Below are 21,627 nucleotides of genomic sequence, written 5' to 3'. Positions count from 1 at the left end.
CCACGACTGCTACTTGCTAGACTTTCGTCTTCGAGAATGCCGAGTCGATGCTATCATGCTGAATAACAATTTCGTGGCGGTTACGAGAAAACGCCTCTTGTGAGTGTTAACACTAAGAAACAGACTGTATGGTGCAGTCTTTACAGACATCGCGAGGGCAAGGTCTTCCATTTTGATATCACGCTTCTCGTGTTAAGTTACTGATAAACACGATATTTTTCAGCATGGACAGTTCAGTACTGATTTTCAATGAACGCCCGACGTGTCTTGTTACTGCGCCCATCTCGGTGACATGTTAGTGATAATGCTACTCGACTATCATACCCCTTGTGAGTGTAAAGTGAGTACATTAACGTGAAGGCAATGCGATATCTTAGGGTGGTAATACACGGGATCACCGCACGTCTCTTTTGGTTAGTGATGGGTCGCGTGATGCAAAGCTCCCGATGCATTCTGAGCAAGCGATACAGTACGTGCCTCATGATGCTATCTCGACGCCGTATAGTGACGTCAGGCGCATGAGCTCTTTGTCTCGAGGCAGTGCTGGGAAACGTATCGAGAGCTCTCGATGCATTTCGAGCAAGTGATGCAGTCCATGACTCGTACCGGTAATCCTATCTCGAAGTTTGAATCGGGACAACATGCGCATGTTATTCCTCGCTATACTACGCCTGCTGATCAACTAACGACGTCTCCGAAAATCTTAATAAGTAGTTAGTGGGACGTAAAGTAAATAACATCATTATAACAATTAATGACGATACGCCCAGTTCTTTTTAATCTACTCGCAGTCAAATTAATACCTGTACTTCCTGTATTTTACTTACGCACTGTCCGTTTCCACGGCGAAATGGTTAGCGTGCTGGCGCTTGGTCCAAGTACTTCCTGGTTCAATTCTCGGCTAGGTAAAACATTTTATTCTTCATTGATTAGTTCCTATGGTTCGGGAACTGGGTATGTGAAATAAATAGTAATGAAGAGTGTGACATATTTTAAACATTTTATTGAAACCATTTCTTTTACGACGCATCGAGTTGTGTAATAATTTTAACAGAACGGAAAATATACCGGTAATGGCATAAAGATACTGGTGTATGTGTGCATGTATCTGAAAAGGGACTCGTTCTCGGGTTAAGTCTCATTCTGGACTATCGATATTTTTATATAAGTATGGTAACAAATTGATCGTTTCCATGAAAAGGATCATTCAAGACCAGCCACAATATTATCCAACCTGAAGGCACATACACAGGATGAAGCCGAATTCCGTCGACAAACTTTCGGAAACTGTTGAGGGAAACCTTCTGTGTATATTGGTAGAAGGTACCCGTAGTCTCCGGTGGCTCGTTATAGAGTAGAACCGGTAATTAAATTATGATTTTTTCGGATTTATTACCACAAACAACCTTATTTCTGTGGAAATATCTTCACAACAGAGAAAAGGCCTGCAATATTCAATAACCAAAACGTACAACACAAAACCCAGAGTAACAAAGCCTGTAATATGTAATAACCAAAACGCACAACACAAAACACAGTAATGGGATAACCCTCTGTAGAAACACGTACACTTTTATCACAGTGTGTTCAGTATTTTCTGTCAGTGTACTGTTTTAAAGGTAACAATTCCATGTCGTTGGCTTCCGGCACGTTAAAGAACTCCTGCGGGACATAATTCCCACACCCCGGCATCTGTCAAGAACTAGCATTTAGGACGGATGTAAAACAAATAACATTATTATGAGTACTATTTTTCAGTGCAATACAGATACAAAGCTAACTGATCTGATGACATGGCCACGAGGTAATCAGGTTTGTTTACATTATGATTGGTGTATATTGCATGTGCTCAAGTGGAAGAGATTTTATTATATATTGGTTATTTTGTATGTTCAGTAACGTTACAATTACTTCTATTAGCGATTTGGCTGTTTCTGCACGAACAGGCGTGTGTTTGGTAGCCGAAACTCCGATTGCAAAATAAAAAATTCTTTGAAGAGAAGATTCGAACCACCACAAAACGTAGCGGAGAATAATAACCAACGATGCTATTTAGCCAACTGAGCCATACTAATAGCTCGAGTTCAATGTTTGCTAATCATTTCTGTTTCTACCATATTCGTCCTGGCTGAGGTCCAATTGGAGCGTGCCTCGAGATGCATCGAGATAATGACGTCAGGCTCGAGTAACTCATACGAGAGTTATGCCCATCCCTACGTAGACCTCGAAGATGCATCGAGAGTGGTGACGTCAGTCTCGAGTATCTCGAACGAGAGTTTTGCCCACCACTACTTTTGGTCATTCTAGACTTCTCATTGTCGAGGGAATATATTTCAACCCATTGTAGAAACTTTTCACCCGAATTTCCGGGCAGAATTCATCCTTATGGACGACAAATCGCGTGTCCATCATACACGCACCGTGACTATAGTCCTTCGAAAGTCTCACGTCTCTGACACTGAAATGGTCTCCTTGTTGCACGAGTATGCACCGTACTGAATATGCTGAGGATTGATTATCCCGTTTTTTACCGTCCTGACAGACCACACACTCTGCAAACCTACACAGAATCGCCACTGAAGAGAAAGACAAGATTGTTAATGGGCTAGTAAATAGTTTGCCAAGGAGCAGTCAGTCATTCAGTTGGCTGCGGGTGGGGAACGGGGAGAAGGCGGTCGCGATGTGACACCGTCCTCCGAATATCTCGATGTTTCCTTTTGTACTTGTAAATGTGAGAATTATGTCTCCGAGTCACTATACCAATATAAATGAGTCTCCACCAAATATTTATTTCCAAGAAAATCATTGCCAAAAACAGTACGGGTACGCAACTGGTTAACAAAAGGTGTTGAAGTTATAATAATACTGCAATGCAACCATAGAAATAAACGTTCTTTCTCTTGTCCGCTGGTGAAAAATAGATTTTGCGAACCTATTACATTCACTTCTCAAGAATCTCACAGTCAGATAACTCGTCATCGGTAATCACGTAGGAAGAATGGACATCGAACCAGCCCTCAGACGCAGGTAATGATCCTTGACCTGGCCGGGAATCGAACCCGCAGCCTGCGGGTGAGAGACTGGAAAGAAATCCCTAGACAGCGGGGACAGCTATTAGCATATTGTTGTCATCATCATCATCTGTTTACCCTCCAGGTTCGGCTTTTCCCTCGGACTTAGCGAGGGATCCCACCTCTACAGCCTCAAGGGCAGTGTCCTGGAGCTTCAGACTCTTGGTCGGGGATACAACTGGGGAGTATGACCAGTACCTCGCCCAGGCGGCCTCACCTGCTAAGCTGAACAGGGGCCTTGTGGACGGATGGGAAGATTGGAAGGGATAGGCAAGGAAGAGGGAAGGAAGCGGCCGTGGCCTTAAGTTAGGTACCATCCCGGCATTCGCCTGGAGGAGAAGTGGGAAACGACGCAAAACCACTTCCAGGATGGCTGAGGTGGGAATCAAACCCACCTCTACTCAGTTGACCTCCCGAGGCTGAGTGGACCCCGTTCCAGCCCTCGTACCACTTTTCAAATTTCGTGGCAGAGCCTGGAATCGAACCCGGGCCTCCGGGGGTGGCAGCTAATCACGCTAACCACTACACCACAGAAGCGGACAGCATATTGTTGTATGTTTTATATTCTAGGGAAACTTCACTCAATGCTCATCGCAAAACCATCTCTTTCACGTACTGGAAAGTAAGACTGCTGTGCTCTAGATGTAAAGCGCCGCAAGGAAATATTAAAAGTATGTCGTGGTACGAGGCATGTCCCCTTGCGGTCTGCGCTTCCTCCTAAAAGCACTGAATAACTTAATAGCTCTCAATGTGATGTTGTGTCTGTCTCTCTCCACGTACCTCAAACTCGCGGTTTTTGCCTTTGATCTCGTTTCCATCCCATGAAAAGGACGAGAGGAGAGGGGCGCTTTGTGATCTGGCCGTGGGAGCGGCGTGATAATAGGGCTGACATCTTGGCCTGCTGGAACAACTGAAATTCTTGTGACTTCACATCCGCTTAACTTTGATAACGTAGTCGTACACTAGATAGAATTTGGATTCAGATAAACATAATTACATGTGAGATTCTTATTCTTTGTTGGTTCGCAATTTCAAATAATGTGACTGGATGAAAAAAATAAAATATTATCTAAAGCATGAAACGGTAATGAAACTGTACACACACGAGCTAGTCTATACGTTACAGGCAATGTTTAAAAATTAGTTTTTACCGAGCTCGATAGCTGCAGTCGCTTAAGTGCGGCCAGTATCCAGTATTCGGGAGATAGTAGGTTCGAACCCCACTGTCGGCAGCCCTGAAGATGGTTTTCCGTGGTTTCCCATTTTCACACCAGGCAAATACTGGGGCTGTACCTTAATTAATGCCACGGCCGCTTCCTACCAAGTCCTAGCCCTTTCCTGTCCCATCGTCGCCATAAGACTTATCTGTGTCGGTGCGACGTAAAGCCAACAGCAAAGAAAAAAAAATGAAAACAAAATAGTTGTTAAAAGAATGGCAAAAAATTGTATGAAATGCCAAAAATCAAATGGGAAAGTATGAAAAGCAAAGTCCTTTCATAATTTTTCTATGCATTTTATAGAATGACCCCCCGGAGATCCGGGTTCGATTCCCGCTCTGCTACGAAAATTTGAAAAGTGGTATGAGCGCTGGAACGGGGTCCACTCAGCCTCGGGAGGTCAACTGAGTAGAGGTGGGTTCGATTCCCACCTCAGCCATCCTGGAAGTGGTTTTCCGTGGTTTCCCACTTCTCCTCCAGGAAAATGCCGGGATGGTACCTAACTTAAGGGCACGGCCGCTTCCTTCCCTCTTCCTTGTCTATCCCTTCCAATCTTCCCATCCCCCATCAAGGCCCCTGTTCAGCATAGCAAGTGAGGCCGCCTGGGCGAGGTACTGGTCATTCTCCCCAGTTGTATCCCCGACCCAATGTCTGAAGCTCCAGGACACTGCCCTTGAGGCGGTAGAGGTGGGATCCCTCGCTAAGTCCGAGGGAAAAGCCAACCCTGGAGGGTAAACAGATTAAGAAAGAAAGAAAGAATTTTATAGAATGACAAATTCAGAGTCAAAATGTTGAAAATATTACGTTTCATGATCTTTCGTGTTTAAATTCATCCTCTGTCACTGCTGTATAGCCTACAGGCACGCCTCACAACGAAGCAGATCAGTCCAGTATTTTACTCAGGGCTGTTCGAGATTCCCAACACCTGGGCCAGAATCTCCACAAAATTGAGTTCATTGTATTAAATATCGGTTTTACAAAATATATTTTTATTTTCACGGATAAATGTTATCAGAAGCTCGTGGAGGATGTGTTAAAGAATAAAATGACTACGAATAAGGAACAACCTCGGGACAATTGGCTGCCGAAGCGATATAATATGTTTGCTGAGAAAAAAAAGCAAAGTAATTTATCCAGCTCAAGAGGGAACCAGTAATTTTCAATTATATGTTAAAGATCTTGAACAAGTTATTTCACACAACGTCAACTGGGGCGACGTACGGGAACATAGGTGACTGCGGCCAAAATCTAGTACAAATAAACCGAAAACCATATTTAGTAGTAGGTTCACAAACGAAGTGGAAATGAAGAAAAATACAGTTTTAAAATATACTGCTTAAACTCTAAACTAGTTTTTTACTGTAGTTACCCCAGTTGTTGGTAATTCATAAGGCTCATCTGGTAATTAGATAAGCATTTTTAAGTAACTTTTGAAAACTAAGAATTTTCAGCATTAATCCAATTTTCTGTACAACTGAATAAGAGCCCTGTACTTTTATATTAGTTCCGCGATTTGCATTAACATCTCATTAAACATGTTCTCCTCTTTAAATTTTTTAATTTTATTTTCACACTTCAACCTAATAGTCTTTTTACACTCTCTAAACCTCCCAGATAATTTCGAGAGGTATAACATAATGATAAAACAAGATTTAACACTTTGCCAGCCATCGGCAGATATTCTATAAAATTCCTGCATTTCATTGCCAGTGACATACACGTTCAACGATATAAACATTATTATGTTCAAACACTCCAATTCGGAATGTAGCACGATCGCTTTGAGTAGCATAAATATTATCATCATCCGGAACAATAATGAAAATTTCCATCTGCCATGAAAATATAGCCATGCCCTCATATCATTTTAACTACTGTACCATTTCTCCAAAGAACAATTAAAATTAGAATTTGGTTGACATCTGTTAAATATCATCCTAACATCAAATTGCTTAAGAGCAACATATTTCGTATTCATAATAATGGTTGAATATCAGATTAACGAATATACATTTACTTTTGTGACAGACACAGCGTTTCTTCTGATTTATAGACTATACCAAGAATGTCCGAGATCAAACAAGATGTCGTCCGAACCATTTCTATGTTTGCTCGGAAGGGTAAGTCCTGAACATCATGTCTCTACGCTTTGTTCTCTGAATGTTTTACCAAAAATGTACAATACATCGATTTTCAATTATTCCACATTAATATATCTCTCTTCCCTGTGGATCATTCCACAGTATTATTTTCCATATTCAGTGCCTGGCGAGAAGAAATTTCATGGACCATTTAAGATTGCAATATACGTATACTACTGTACTTTCAGCTAGTGATGCAAAAAATTTCAGCCACTTGGTCAGTGAGAAGGTATACGGTGGGGGTACTGTTTTAAAGAAAGACGAATATATGAATCACGGTGCTAAAAGTCTAGGAACAGGTTTGCGACAGATGGTACAGACTTGGAAAGTGAAGGATGTTCAGATTGATGATCATTCTCGGGGCTTACCAATGCCGCAATTAGAAAACTAAGTAATTATTATGGAAATGCAATAGTGTAAAAATCTAGATGGAGAAATCCGTAGAGATATAGAAGAAATAAATGTATACTGTAACTAACAATAGTGCAAAACATTTCTAAACTTGTAAATATGAAGAACGTGATATATACTACTCTCGGCTTTCATCCTGGAACCGCACTGTCGGCAGCCCTGAAGATGGTTTTCCGTGGTTTCCCATTTTCACACCAGGCAAATGCTGGGGGCTATACCTTAATTAAGGCCACGGCCGCTTCTTTCCCATTCCTAGGCCTTTCCAATCCCATCATCGCCATAAGACCTATCTGTGTCGGTGCGACGTAAAACAAATAGCAAACACAAAAAGATGTCGATGGCCGCTAAGCAGAAAGTATCAAATTCTGCGATGATCACTGGAGAAGAAGAAATATTCTAGACAGAGAACTGGGTTCACAAAAAGAAGAAGAAGAGGAGGAGGATGAAGAGGCTGCAAAACAGGAGAAAAAGGGTGCTGAAAATGCTGCAGGTTTATTAATGTAGAAATATGCATGTGTTTGTATGTGTTCTTCAGCGCCTCATCTATGAGTTAAGTTATTACTTTCACCATTGATTTATCGTATCACTTTGTTTGGAAGGAAAATTCAACTCTCAGATATGAAGCAATTTTCTGCTAACTGAAGTTGGTAAAGTGCAAAAATTATCTATCTGTGGTTAATCATACAATCTCAAAAATGAAAACTAATTTCATTCATAGCGAAATAAGGTAGGGCTTACTGGTCAATTAACTAAGAACTGCGTTCATTTCACTGACTTAGCGCAATTAGCATTTATAATGTTTGATACATTTGCATATAAAATGTTGTTGCTTGGGTGATTAGTCCAGAGACTGGTTTGATGCTGCTCTCCATGCCACCCTATCCTGTGCTAAACTTTTCATTTCTACGTAACTATTTACTATATCCTACAACTACCCAAATCTGTGATATTATTAGCTTGGTTTGTCCCTGCCGTTTTTACCATCTATATTATCTCAAAAACCAACTGAACAAGTACGGAATGTCTTAAGACGGGTCCTATTAATCTATCACTTCTTCTAGTCAAATTTCGTTAAATAATTCTCCTCTCACCAATTCGACTCAGTAGCTCATTATACGTGATTCGATCTACCCATCTCACCTTCAGCTTTCTTCTGTAACACCACATCTCAAAAGCTTCCATCCTCTTTCTCTCTGAGCTGGTTATCGTCCATATTACACCACCATACAAGGCAACGTCCAGATGAAAGTCTTTAAAAACCAATTTCTAATTCCTACGTCAATGATCGTATTGAGTAATTTTTTTTTTCTTAAGAAAGGACTTCCGTTACTGTGCTAGTCAGCATTTGATGTCCTCTTAACTTCTGCCTTCATTAGTTCTTCTGCTACACAAATAACAATACTCATATACTTCCTTTAATAATTCATGTCCTAATCCAATAATTCTGGCATTACTTGAGTTCAGTCGACTGCACTCCATTAATTTCGTTTTTAATTAATTTATTTTCATCTTGTATTCCTTCCCCAAGACTGTGTCCATACAATACAGCAATTTCTCCAGACCTTCTGCAGACTTAGATAAAATAACAATATCATCGGCAAATCTCCGAGTTATGATTTCCTTTCCTAGGATTTTGATTCCTTTTCCAAATAACTCTTTGAATTCCTTTACCGCCTTTTCCATATATACATTGAAAAGAAGAGGAGATGAACTGCAGTCTTGCCTCCTCCCTTTCTGGATTGATGCTTCTTTTTCATATCCTTCGAATATTATCACTGCAGACTGAATTTTGTACAGATTGTAGATAAATCTCTTTGCATGGTGTCTGATCCCAAACACCTTCAGAATCTCAAATAGCTTGGTCCAATCAACATTATCGAATGCCTTTTCTGGATCAACGAATATCATATATGTGGTCTTGCCTTTCTTAACTGGATCAGGATTGCTTCACGTGTTCCTACATTTCATCTGAAGCCAAACTGATCTTCTCCCAACTCAGCTTCAAATTGTTAATAATTAATATATATTTTGCGTTCCAGTAACTACTTTTCGACGGTTCCTGGAGACGCCGAGGTGCCATAATTTTTTCCCGTACGAGTTCTTTTACATGACAGTAAATCTATCGACACGATGCTGACGTATTTGAGCACCTTCAAATACCACTGGACGGAGCCAGGATCGAAACTCTCAAGTTGGGGTCAGGGCTACCGTCCGAGCCACTGAGCTCGGCGCTTTTAACTTGTCTTTCCATTCTTCTTTAAATAATACACGTTAACATTTTTCAAGCGTGAGATATTAAATTAATGGTAGGGTAATTTTCACACTCGTCAGAGCCTGGTTTCTTGGGAATGGGTATAACAACATTCTGTCTAAAGTCGGATGGCACTTCTCCTGTATCACACATCTTACACAATGGAATAACCTCACGATGCCGGATTCTCCTAAGTCAGTGAGTGTATGCCATCAATTCCATGTAACTTGTTCCAATTTATGTTTCTGAACGCTCTGCCGAATTCTGATCTCAAAATTTGGTCTCCCATTTCATCAGCATTAACAGCCCCTTCTTGTTCCAGAACCTTATTATCTACTTTTTGCCCTGATACAAGTGACATGTTTCTGCCATCTTTCTACCTTGTACTCTTTCCCTAGAAGTGGTTTCCATCTAACCTGTTAATAATATATGCCTAGTTTTCTTTTCCACAAAGGTTTTCTTGATCTTCCTCTATGCAGCGGCTAACTTTCATACAACTATACAATCTTCAGCATCTTGCACTTCCCTTTTAACCATTGTTACTTAGCTAACCTCGAGTTTCGATCTACTTCATTCTTTAATCGCCGATATTCTTTCTTGTCTTCCTCATTTTTTGCAATCCTGAACTTCCGCCGTTCGTCAATCGCGTCTAGTGTCGCCTGATTTATCCACTTATTCTTACTTGATCTTGCCTGTCTTCCTAATATTTCTTCAACAGCCCTACTGATATCATTCTTCTCGATTGTTCGAAAACCTTACTATCTAATTCGTTCCTTGATACAGTTGTTGAATATGTTCCTGTAATCTGTCTGCCTTGTCTTCTTTCCCGAGAAGTGGTTTTCCATCTGAGCACTTCATTGCCTATATTGTTTCCTGCCCTCCTCATGTTTTGCATTCTTGTATTTTCACCGTTAATCCATCAGGTCCAATATCTCCCGAGTTCTCCATTGATTCTTACTTATCTTATCTTTCATACTAACCTTTCTTCAGCATCCCTGCTGATGTCATTCTTCACGACTGCCCAATCTTCATCTATTGTGTTTCCGTCAGCCTTTTCATTTAGTCCTTGTGCAACATATTCCTTGAGACAATCCCTCACACTCTTTTCTTTCAACTCATATACAACCCATATTCTTGTATTCCTTCATTTCTTCAACTTCAGATGACATTTCATGACCATCAACATGTGGTCAGAGTCCACGTCAGCTCCTGGGAAGATCTTGCAATCCAACAGCTTATTTCTGAGTCTCCATCTAATCATAATGAAGTATATTTGATACCTTCCTGTGCTTCCAGGTCTTCACGTATACAGCCGTCGTTTGCAGTGTTTGAACCAAGTATTAGTAAGGACAAAATCATGATCAGTGAAGCATTCAACCATCCGACTTCCTCTTTCATTCCTTTGTCCCGGCATTACCTTCCCCTCCTTGGCCAACCGCTGCATTCCAGTCTCCCATCACAATTATATTCTCGCCTACTTTTACATATTGTACTAAATCTTCTGTGTCTTCATATATTCTTTCAATTTTTTCTTGACTTGCTGAACTAGTAAGCATATAGACCTGCACTGTTGTGATGGGCATTGGCTTGGTGTCTCTCTTGACGATAAGAATTCGTTCCCTATGCTGGTCGTAGCAGTTTTTCCCCCGCCCTATTTTCTTATTAATTATAAAACCAACTCCAGTTTTTCCTCTGTTTGTTTTTTACATATAAATTATTAAGTGAAGTCTAAGGACAAATGCACATACGGTGAACAGTAAGTCATATTTCTATCCTGATTCACAATATAAAATGTGTAATAATTTGTCATAAATACCTCAGCCGCCATCATTAATCCTGAGAGTTGATATACTATGCAATTTTCGAAATAACCTATCAACCTGTGACAGTTTCACTATACTGCCTCTTCCGAACTGTGATAGTTACAGGAAGGGTATTTATCACGTCGTCATGGCAGGAGACAAACTTAAACGCAACCTTGGTAGCACTGAGATACGTATTTACTGTATTTCACCAATCCACACACCTTAAACACCAACTGCGCTTTCTTACCACCCAACTGCCTTCAAGTGAGAACCGTGCGAGTTAGTTGGTTTTTAATAATACCCCACTCTTCTCGTTATGAAAATTCTATAAGAAGTTCGTTATCAAGAAAATAAGATTGTATGCAGATGACATATTTGTTTATAGGGAAATAAATAACATTGAGGATTGCTCAGAATTACAAAGGGACCTTGAGAGTATCCAAGAATGGGTTGAAGAAAATAATATGAAGAGTAATGGAGGCAAATCAACTGTTACAACATTTACAAACAGGAGCTTTAAAACTGAATTTGAATATACTTTGGATGAGGTAGTTATCTCTAAAGATGGCAAGTGCAAATACTTATGTGTGAGATTTGAAAGTAATTTGCACTGGAAGGGTCATGTTGATGACATTGTTGGGAAAGCATGCAGATCGTTACATGTCATAATGAGGCTACTTAAAGGATGCAACAAAGAATTAAAAGAAAAAAGTTACTTAAGTATGGTTCGTCCATTATTGGAATATGCAAACAGTGTTTGGGATCCTCACCAAGAATACCTAATAAAAGAACTAGATGGTGTGCAGAGGAAAGCAGCAAGGTTTGTAACAGGGGATTTCAGGAGAAAGAGTAGTGTATCAGAAATGTTAAAGGAACATGGTTGGGAAACTTTAAGTAAGAGAAGGGAGAAAACTAGACTTATAGGATTATATAGAGCCTATACAGGAGAAGAAGCATGGATAGATATCCGTGAGAGGCTTCAGTTGGAAAATAATTATATTGGTAGAACTGACCACTAGTACAAAATTAGAAGGAATTTTAGCAGAAGCGATTGGGGTAAATTTTCATTCATTGGGAAGGGCGTGAAGGAGTGGAACAGTTTACCAGGGGTAGTGTTTGATCCTTTTCCAAAATCTGTACAGATATTCAAGAAGAGAATAAACAACAACAGAGAAAATAAATGTTAGAGGGCATTCGACCAGTGCAGGATATTGTAAATAAAAAATGTGTGTGATTAAATTAATTCCATCCCCTGGTCTATGGAGTTTGGACAGCCAAAGTAGGGGACTGCCTGTAGGGGTGAAGTACAGTGGGGATTTAGAGGGCTCTGGGACCGCTACGGTAGCTGTGAAGGCCCTCCAGGAACTCTGAAAAGTGGTGGCAAAAGGGGCTCTGTTTAAGACGCAGCAGGTCGTTATGCTACTTAGGTTCCAAAATGGGTAAAATATAAATATGTAAATAAATTCAATGCTAATTTTAATCTTATACCAGTTGTATATTATTATTAGAAGTAATTTCACATACTGTATATGAATTGACTATGTTTGTAAGATATTATAAGTAGAATTTTGTAAACAATATAAATTTATTAAGGATGATGTGTGTGTTTAATAGAACAAATTATTAGCGTAAATTGTATAATATTGTATTCTAGGAAAATTTTCTTCGTCTCTTGTTAATTTAAAAATTAGTGCTTGACAACAATGTATTTTAGTGTACCATTTGCCACCGAGGTAGACACCTCATTTGCAAATAAAGAGATTTTGTTTTGATTTGATTTGAAGAAAGTTCTTCATTGCGATGTTCTGTTTCCAAGTGTATTTAAGAAGGGTGTATTCAGATTATCTTTGCAGATTTCTGTTTTACTTCGTGACGAGGAGTTTATTTTGGTCGTGATGTGATATTCCCTTTAAATATTGATGAGGCTGGATGTTTGCTGCAAGGAATTTTCTCATACGCATGGAAATACTATAATACAAATCACAAAACCATCACAGATCATCATGTGGTGTTAACATTTATTTTATAGAAGTGTAAGGAACACTTTGTACTGAAAAATGAAATGTCGTATGGCTTTTAGTGCCGGGATATCCCAGGACGGGTTCGGCTCGCCAGGTGCAGATCTTTCTATTTGACATCCCGTAGGCGACCTGCGCGTCGTAATGAGGATGAAATGATGATGAAGAAAACACATACACCCAGCCCCCGTGTCATTGGAATTAACCAATTAAGGTTAAAATCCCCGACCCGGCCGTGAATCGAACCCTGGACCCTCTGAACTGAAGGCCAGTACGCTGACCGTTCAGCCAACGAGTCGGACCACTTTGTACTGAAACGCTGGAACACAACACTCATTAAGTCTACTTTGTCTCGTATATTATGTCGGCACCGCGGTGTAAGGTTAACGTGCCTGCATCTTACCTGGAGGCACCGGGTTCGATTCCCGGCCAAGTCAGGGATTTTTACCTGGATCTGAGGGCTGTTTTTGAGATCCACTCACTTACAATTTACAATTGAGGAGTTATTTGACGGTGAAATGGCGGCCCGGGTCTAGAAGGCCAAGACTTTCGGCCGAGAGTTGCCGTCGTGCTGACCACATGATCCTTCAAAATCTGCAGGCCTTCAGGCTGAACAACGGTCGCTTGGTAGGCCATGGCCCTTCGGGGCTGTAGCGGCATGGTGTGTGGTTTTGTTTCGTTTAATACCATGGACTCAAAACATGGAAGTGTTAATTAAGTGTTAATTGGTGGGTTTATCAGCCAATTAAATTGCTATATGAAACGACCTACTACTACTACTACTACTACTACTACTACTACGTCAGTTCACGTATCTATGGGCAAACCCCCAATCACTGGATATGCAACCCGCAAACTCCGTAAACACCATGTAGTTCGGAACAAACAAAACACGAATAGGCAATGAGTGTAGTCGCGCTTGCTGATTCTGAGACAATAAGCAAATAAGAAGTCAGCAATACAGTAAGCAAATAATAAATTCCAAGATTTTTACTTCTAATTATATTTCCGTTACATTTTAAATTATTTAATTAAAATCGCACCAATGAACACTGAACTCGCGTAGTTGGCGTGAAGAACCACTTGCGGTTCATGAACCAGTAAATCCTCATGCATAACTTAACTGATTGTCACGTGTAACTAACCATCCTAAAGTAAAGCACCACATTCCATAGGTCCTCATTTTAATCAATCTTAATAATAATAAAAAAATCGTGTGGCTATTTCTAACCGAGTGCAGCCCTTGTAAGGCAGACCCTCCGATGAGGGTGGGCGGCATCTGCCATGTGTAGGTAACTGCGTGTTACTGTGTGGGGGATAGTGTTGTGTGTGGTGTGTGAGTTGCAGGGATATTGGGGACAGCACAAACACCCAGCCCCCGGGCCACTGGAATTAACCAATGAAGGTTAAAATCCCCGACCCGGCCGGGAATCGCAACCGGGACCCTCTGAACCGAAGGCCACTACGCTGACCATTCAGCCAACGAGTCGGACATCAATCCTAATCATATCCTAGTATGATGATTTCGTTATTATCCACGTCCGCTTTCTTCACAATTCATTGTGTACGCTAGTATAGACACTAAATAGAAACTACTTGAGGCCGATGATCAGGTTTCCGGAGATCCTAAACTATATATGAACATCCTTCCAAAGAAAAAAAAATTGAAAAAATATGTCCAGACAAAAAGATTCATGGGGAATTAGTAGAAACACATCATACTGTTACAATACACATTCGTGGTTTAGTTAATACCTACACTGGAAGTAAGTCATATGGTCCATTAAACTACGATATACTGACCATCGTATAAAGAAAGGAGTTCCAGAAAATGAAAAGTTCCTCAAACAATAAGAAATTGTTAACTCAATGTCAGGACCCACCTAATTGTTTAATACATATTCGAGCTGATCACACTAATAGTATTTCTTAAAACTGAGGAAATGAGCTACATGTCTTCTCCCCTATGGAAAAGTAGAATCCCCCTCCCACTCGAACAGCTTAATAACGATGAAGATGAGCCACAAACTAGACAATAACGCACATTATCTAAACGACACAGAGTGTCCTAAAGATTCATTTCACTGCTACAGAATTTCACGGGTCAAGTTCCCATTTCGACAGTCTTCTTCTCCTCTGATCTGAACGACTGCCAACTGGGATCGATAGATGAAATTCAGCCCGTACCAAAACTCAGCATCTAGGTCAGGACCTCCTCGGCATGTATTCAGGTCATCGGTCAGATCTTGTTCTTTACTGTAGTGAGTTATGCCTCACACTGCAGAACAAATGAGCATCGGAACGCGTGTCCGCCATGGGTGCCACCAGGGAGACTAGCTGTTCGTGCTACAAGCGTTGGTCGCCAGGGGAGCTACTAGACAAGTCTTGACAGATGGCCGTGGCTTCATGTCGTTGTCAGGGGGCCATGGGTCACGGCTCCCTCAACACACAGTCAACAGCTTCCATGGAAATTATGAGGCCGGCAGCGCCGAAAGGGCAACACTTGTCACCCTGTCTGAAGGCATCCATCAATCTCGATCAGGCTGCTGAATACAATTGTGGCTCTTGCCAGCGTGTACGTTAGGCATATTACCAGATGACGGGTGGTTTCACTTGCCTGTGATATGTATCATTCGTATGAATCAAAATGGTTCAACAGATCAAGATTTGTTACTTAGGCAATCAATGAGATAGACAAACACTGAGAACGAATTTGTAAATATTTCACTCCATTATCTTAATTAGTAGTTAAGTGTAAGGAGGGGCACAGAGCCCTAACTTCGCCACCAATACAGACGATCTTATCTATCTCTTAAAACTCAAAGATAAGCCGATTGATTGATTGATTGATTGATTGATTGATTGATTGATTGATTGATTGATTGATTGATTGATTGATTGATTGATTGATTGATTGATTGATTGATTGATTGATTGAGCGAATTAAGGATTACATAATATGAGGTGAACAAACCCCATTTGCCTAATATTGTACAATTCACTCTCACGCAACAAACAGCAAAATCATTATTAAACTACACATTAATGTATGTATTTATTTCATGTATTTATTGTCCGGCTTCTTGGATGAATAGTCAGCTAAGTGGTCTTCGATTCAGAGGGCGCCGGATACAGTCCCCGGCAATACCAGGGATTTTAACTGCGAATGATTAATGACTGTAGCTTGGGGACTGGGTGATTGTGTTCGTCTAAATACATGTCTTTATAAACATACCATAGTATAAACCACCATACAAACACACAATGGACCGAGCAAGTTGGCCGTGCGGTAAGGCTCACGTAGATGTTGCCTTGCATTCGGGAGATAGCGGGTTCAAATCCCACCGTCAACAGCCCTGAGGAAGGTTTTTCGTGGTTTCCCATTATCACTCCAGGCAAATAATGGGTATGTACCTTAATTAAGGCCATGGCCGCTTCCTTCCCAATTTTAGCCATTTTCCATCCTTTTGCCGCCGAAAACCCTCAATGTGTTTTTTTTTTTTTTTTTTTTTGCTAGTTGCTTTACATCGCACCGACACAGATAGGTCTTTTGGCGACGATGGGACAGGAAAGGACTAGGAGTGGGAAGGAAGCGGCCGTGGCCTTAATTAAGGTACAGCCCCAGCATTTGCCTGGTGTGAAAATGGGAAACCACGGAAAACCATTTTCAGGGCTGCCGACAGTGGGGTTCGAACCTACTATCTCCCGAATGCTCAATGTGTTAATGCGACGTTAAACCACTAGAATGAAAACAACAACACGATAGTGAATACATCAGTCCACAGTGGATTGGCGTCAGGAAAAACATCCGGCTTCAAATTTCTGGGCATACTCCACATACTGTGCCGACTCCAAGTAGTTGAGAAATTGCCAAGAAGAAGAATACCAATTTATTAGTGATAGTGGTTTAACGTCGCACTAATTCAAATAGATTTTCGGTGAAGATAGGACAGAAAAGGGTAAGAACTTAGGAACGAGCAGCAGTCTTCATTAAGGAATAGTCCCAGCAATCACCTGGTGTGAAAATGAGAAACCACCTTCCTATGATAGGTTTTGAATCCAGTCTCTCCAGAACACAATCTCCGTCGACCGTACCATGCAACCAACTCGCTCGGCACTACGCTGATAATAATAATAATAATAATAATAATAATAATAATAATAATAATTTGTTTAATATCCCTTCAGTTACTATCAGGAGAATAGTTTCCTCTGGTTTCCCGTTTTCACTTCCAGACAAATGCCGGGACAGTTCACCCTCCAGCTCCTTACCCGATTTCACGATTTTATCTTCACAGTTCCTCAACAAAGAGGGCATCCGGCCTTAAAAACATGGTACATAGTTTCATATCAATTTATCCCATACTACGTATCAAGAAAACTACATACATACATACATACATTGCATAGGTACATTTATATGTCAGTTCAATGTTTGTCCTTTGTCTTTGTACTTTTACTCACTCTATTTAAAAAATGTATTTCGTAACATGTGCAACGAGGTACATACTAAATAACCTACCGAGGAAGTAAAATTAACAAACAATCGAAGAAATTTGTACTAAGAATTACGATATTTTGGTGTGAAAGTTACGAAATTTCGTAGTTACTCTTGAAAACGTCTGTTAATGATATTGGTATTTATGTTGTTATTAGGTAGGTAGAAGCCTCCGTGGCTCAGGCGGCGGCACGCCGGCCTCTCCCGGTCACTCCATGTGAGATTTATGCTGAACAAAGCGGAGGCAGGACAGGTTTTTCTCCGGGTACTCCGGTTTTCAGTGTCATCTTTCATTCCAGCAACACTGTCCATTAATATTTCATTTCATCTGTCAGTCACTTATCAATGCTCCAGAGGAGTGCGACAGGCTTCGGCAGCCGGCACATTTTCTATCTTCGCTGCTGGATGGGGGCTTCATTCATTCCACTCCTGACCCGGTCAAATGACTGGAAAAAGGCTTTGGATTTCCTAGTAGGTAGATATTTACAAACAACTTTCATCCACACTTCATTGCTTTTATTGTTAAAGAGATAAATGGTGATATGTAATAATTAGAGACCGAACGGAGTGCGCACACATGTTAACGTGCTAGGGCTGTAGAACCAAGCTCTGCATTCGAGAGACGAGTGAGTTAGAACCCCACCGTCGGCTGTCCTGCGTATGGTTTTCTGTGGTTTCTTGTTTCACTTCCAGGCAAATGCGGAGAGAGTTCCCATTCAGCCTCCTTACCCAATCTCATTCACCATCATTCATTTCGTTTTCATTAGCTCCTGAAGTGAAGATGGCGACAAGAAGGGCATCGGGCCGTTAAAACGTACAGTGTAATTTAATTTCACCTCATCCTCGACGTCGTACCAGGAAACGGGACTAAGGTAGACGTACAAGTAATAATAAGAGACCGGATGTTAAATAAAATGCCCATTTTTTTTCAAATAAAATGCAAACAATTTACTGTAAGTTCCTTTCGGGGTCTAAGGGTTGTAGGCCTACAACAAAGACAATTTTGCTTATGTTTACCTATATTAATGTATCATACCTATTCACATTTACTTCCATGTTATAGTCCGGCTCCATGGCTAAATGGTTAGCGTGTTGGCCTTTGGTCACAGGGGTCACGGGTTCGATTCCCGGTAGGGTCGGGAATTTAAACCATCATTAGTTAATTTCGCTCGCACGGGGGCTGGGTGCCTGTGTTGTCTTCATCATCATTTCATTCTCATCACGACGCGCAGGTCGCCTACGGGTGTCAAATCGAAAGACCTGCACCTGGCGAGCCGAACATGTCCTCGGACACTACCGGCACTAAAAGCCATACGCCATTTCATTTTTTCCATTTTATACAGTTAACGACGTATTACACTGAAAATAGTTAAAGAAGGATTTTTGACATAAATTATGCCTCATAGCTAGGGTCATCCTAAAATTCGTGTAACTGAGCTCGATAGCTGCAGTCGCTTAAGTGCGGCCAGTATCCAGTAATCGGGAGATCGTGGGTTCGAGCCCCACTGTCGGCAGCCCTGAAGATGGTTTTCCGTGGTTTCCCATTTTCACACTGGGGCTGTACCTTAATTAAGGCCACGGGCGCGTCCTTCCACTTCCTTGGCCTTTCACATCCCATCGTCGCCATAAGACATATCTGTGTCGGTGCGACGTAAAGCAAATAAAAAGAATAAAAAATTCGTGTAACGAAATGTGTGATCCGATGCTACCTAGCAACAGAACCCTGACTGATACACAGGCTTCGGATATGTATAAAGAGAGCTGCAAAGGCTGTGAACCTGTATGCCATGGCCTTCCGTCAATACTTCATATGGCAGTTTGCACATTTCCTAGGTAATATCGCGTCGCACATTATATTGTAAAACATATGTATGATCGTTTGATTTTTTTATATTTTTTTCTTTTTACTACCAGAATTACGCGACGTACCCTCACCTCAAAAGTGGCACGGCCCTGTTCTCTAAGGTTGGGGCGCACAGTAAATACTTGAAGGGATGGCCGGGTGGCGTTGTCCTATAATCCCTTTTAGAGAAAGAGGAACTTCACTTGTAATCTTAAGAATTTCGACAAATAGATGGAAAATATTTTTCCCTCACATCCCTAACCAGGAATGCCTACTTTTTCCCATAGCGCTTTCAGTTTGCTTTCTTCATGCACTGAAAGTTCGTATTTCTGCAGGTGGTGCGACAGTGTTCAGTAGTTTCTTCTTGATATTACCGGGTAATTATTCCCTAATGCATAAAGAAATTGAAGTACATACATTTGTTAAAAATAATTCGTTGGCGATGTGCTTTCAGTCCTATTGTGGGAAAACAATTTTTAAGAAAGTGCTTTGTGCCTACGATAGTGCCTATTTCCAAGATTTCTGGTTATTTTTGACCGTTTACTTTATATTTTTTCATTGCCCAACGTCTAGTACCTAGTAATAATAGTATAAAAGTGGAATTACTTATAAACAGGGCTCATTATCATTTATTTAATTATCTATCCGAAGTAATTAGGCATCATAAATAAAGTGCAAAATAACTGACGTTACTTTAATTGCTGCACATTTACAAATTATGGTGTCCCCCAGAAATATGGTTAATACTGAACCTGTTAAGTATTTTTCCAAAATCAAAGCATTTTTTTCATCAAGTTCATAAATATATCGAACTCATTGCAGTGAAGTTCATTAAATCCTCTTAACGTGAATAAAATCGCACTGATCTACAAATCGGCTGTAAATTAGTCTGTGCAGTAAAATAAAATAAATGTTTGTCAACCATTGACAAAAATATCAATACTGGATGTTATAGAACGATTTGTTTTGGATTACACATGCCGATAACACTGAAGAGTGAAACTGAAATAATAATAATAATAATAAAAATAATAATAATAATAATAATAATAATAATAATAATAATGTTATGTCCCACTAACTACATTTACGGTTTTCGGAGACGCCAAAGTGCCGGTGTTTAGTTCCGCAGGATTTCTTTTACTTGCCAGTAAATCTACCGACACGAGGCTGTCGTATTTGAGCACCTTCAAATACCACCGGACTGAGCCAGGATCGAACCTGCCAAGTTGAGGTCAGAAGGCCAGCGCCTCAGTCGTGCGATGCACTCAGCTCTGCTAAAAATTGAGATAAAGTCACCACACAAGACCAAAATAATCTCAAAAGTTTATTGAAGTAAGTCATAAAAAGAAATAGAATAGTTTCATGAAATAGGATCAAAAAGACAGATGAGTTCACTCGTGTGCTAGAATATCAGGTCTAGGTGTTTCATTGCAGTGGAGCGTCCTTGAGGCATGGCGTGCATGTGCCTACGGCGCGCGCTAAATGGTTCTTCTACAAGGGGTGAAGAAGCGGCAACATCAGTACTACACCTCATTATTCTTGTACGCGATCTCACGCGGCAGCACAGAAAATTGGGGGAAATTGCATCATTTAATTATGTGTAGGCCTGCATTAGTTCACTCCTTCGTTATCGTCAAGTTTCCTCCACCGCAGCCACAGAAAGCTCCAACAGTAACTCTCTTACTAACATGGCGTTGTTAACAGACGACTCTATGGTACAAAGTTCGGGGCATAAATTTTAGTTTTACCTACAATTCCAAAAATAAAACAATGTATTTCTCATAAGAAGGAGATACGTTTAGTCTTTTATAGGGGGATGATATAACTATTCATTTGCTTGCTTCCTTGCATAGCCGTGATCATTACGAGTTGAAACATTAGAAGAATATTTTTAATGCCAAATTTTGAGGTACTGTTTGCTAGTCGTTGACATTGTTCCTAAGATAATGTGCTGGATTCTGGCAGAGGTCGATGGCATTTAGGGATAGCCTATCTAGTGTAACAGACGACAATATTTCCATTATAATTAGAGTGTTTAGTAGTTCAATAAAAGGTCACTATGATTTCCAATAGTTGTACTGCGGGTGAATTTCTCTGAAGGATTTCCACAATCCTTTTGAAGAAAGCTTTGAAATGGACATTTGAGTGAATATTTAATCATCTACAATGCACCAATAATTTCAGCTACATACAACTCATCAGGCACCACAATAAAATAATGATTATCCACACATGAGTACACGCGATTGATGATCACAAACACGGAAAACCATATTTAAGGCTTCCCGAATGCAAGCTCACAGGTATGCGATTTGTAACACGTAGCCAGCTTGCACTATAATATAAAATAACGTTAACTTAATGTTCGA

General features: G+C 40.5%; 1 protein-coding gene across 2 annotated transcripts in view; it reads right to left on the bottom strand.

The window, feature by feature from the left end:
- The window catches only part of Ddr (discoidin domain-containing receptor 2), a 2,443,951-nt gene that overhangs the window by 1,697,447 nt on the left and 724,877 nt on the right, over window positions 1–21,627 (bottom strand). The window lies entirely within an intron of this gene.

Source organism: Anabrus simplex, chromosome 2, assembly GCF_040414725.1.
Source record: "Anabrus simplex isolate iqAnaSimp1 chromosome 2, ASM4041472v1, whole genome shotgun sequence".
Taxonomy (NCBI): Eukaryota; Metazoa; Arthropoda; class Insecta; order Orthoptera; family Tettigoniidae; genus Anabrus; species Anabrus simplex.
The sequence above is the reverse complement of the archived record's forward strand: the minus strand, read 5'-3'. Positions and strand labels throughout refer to the sequence as shown.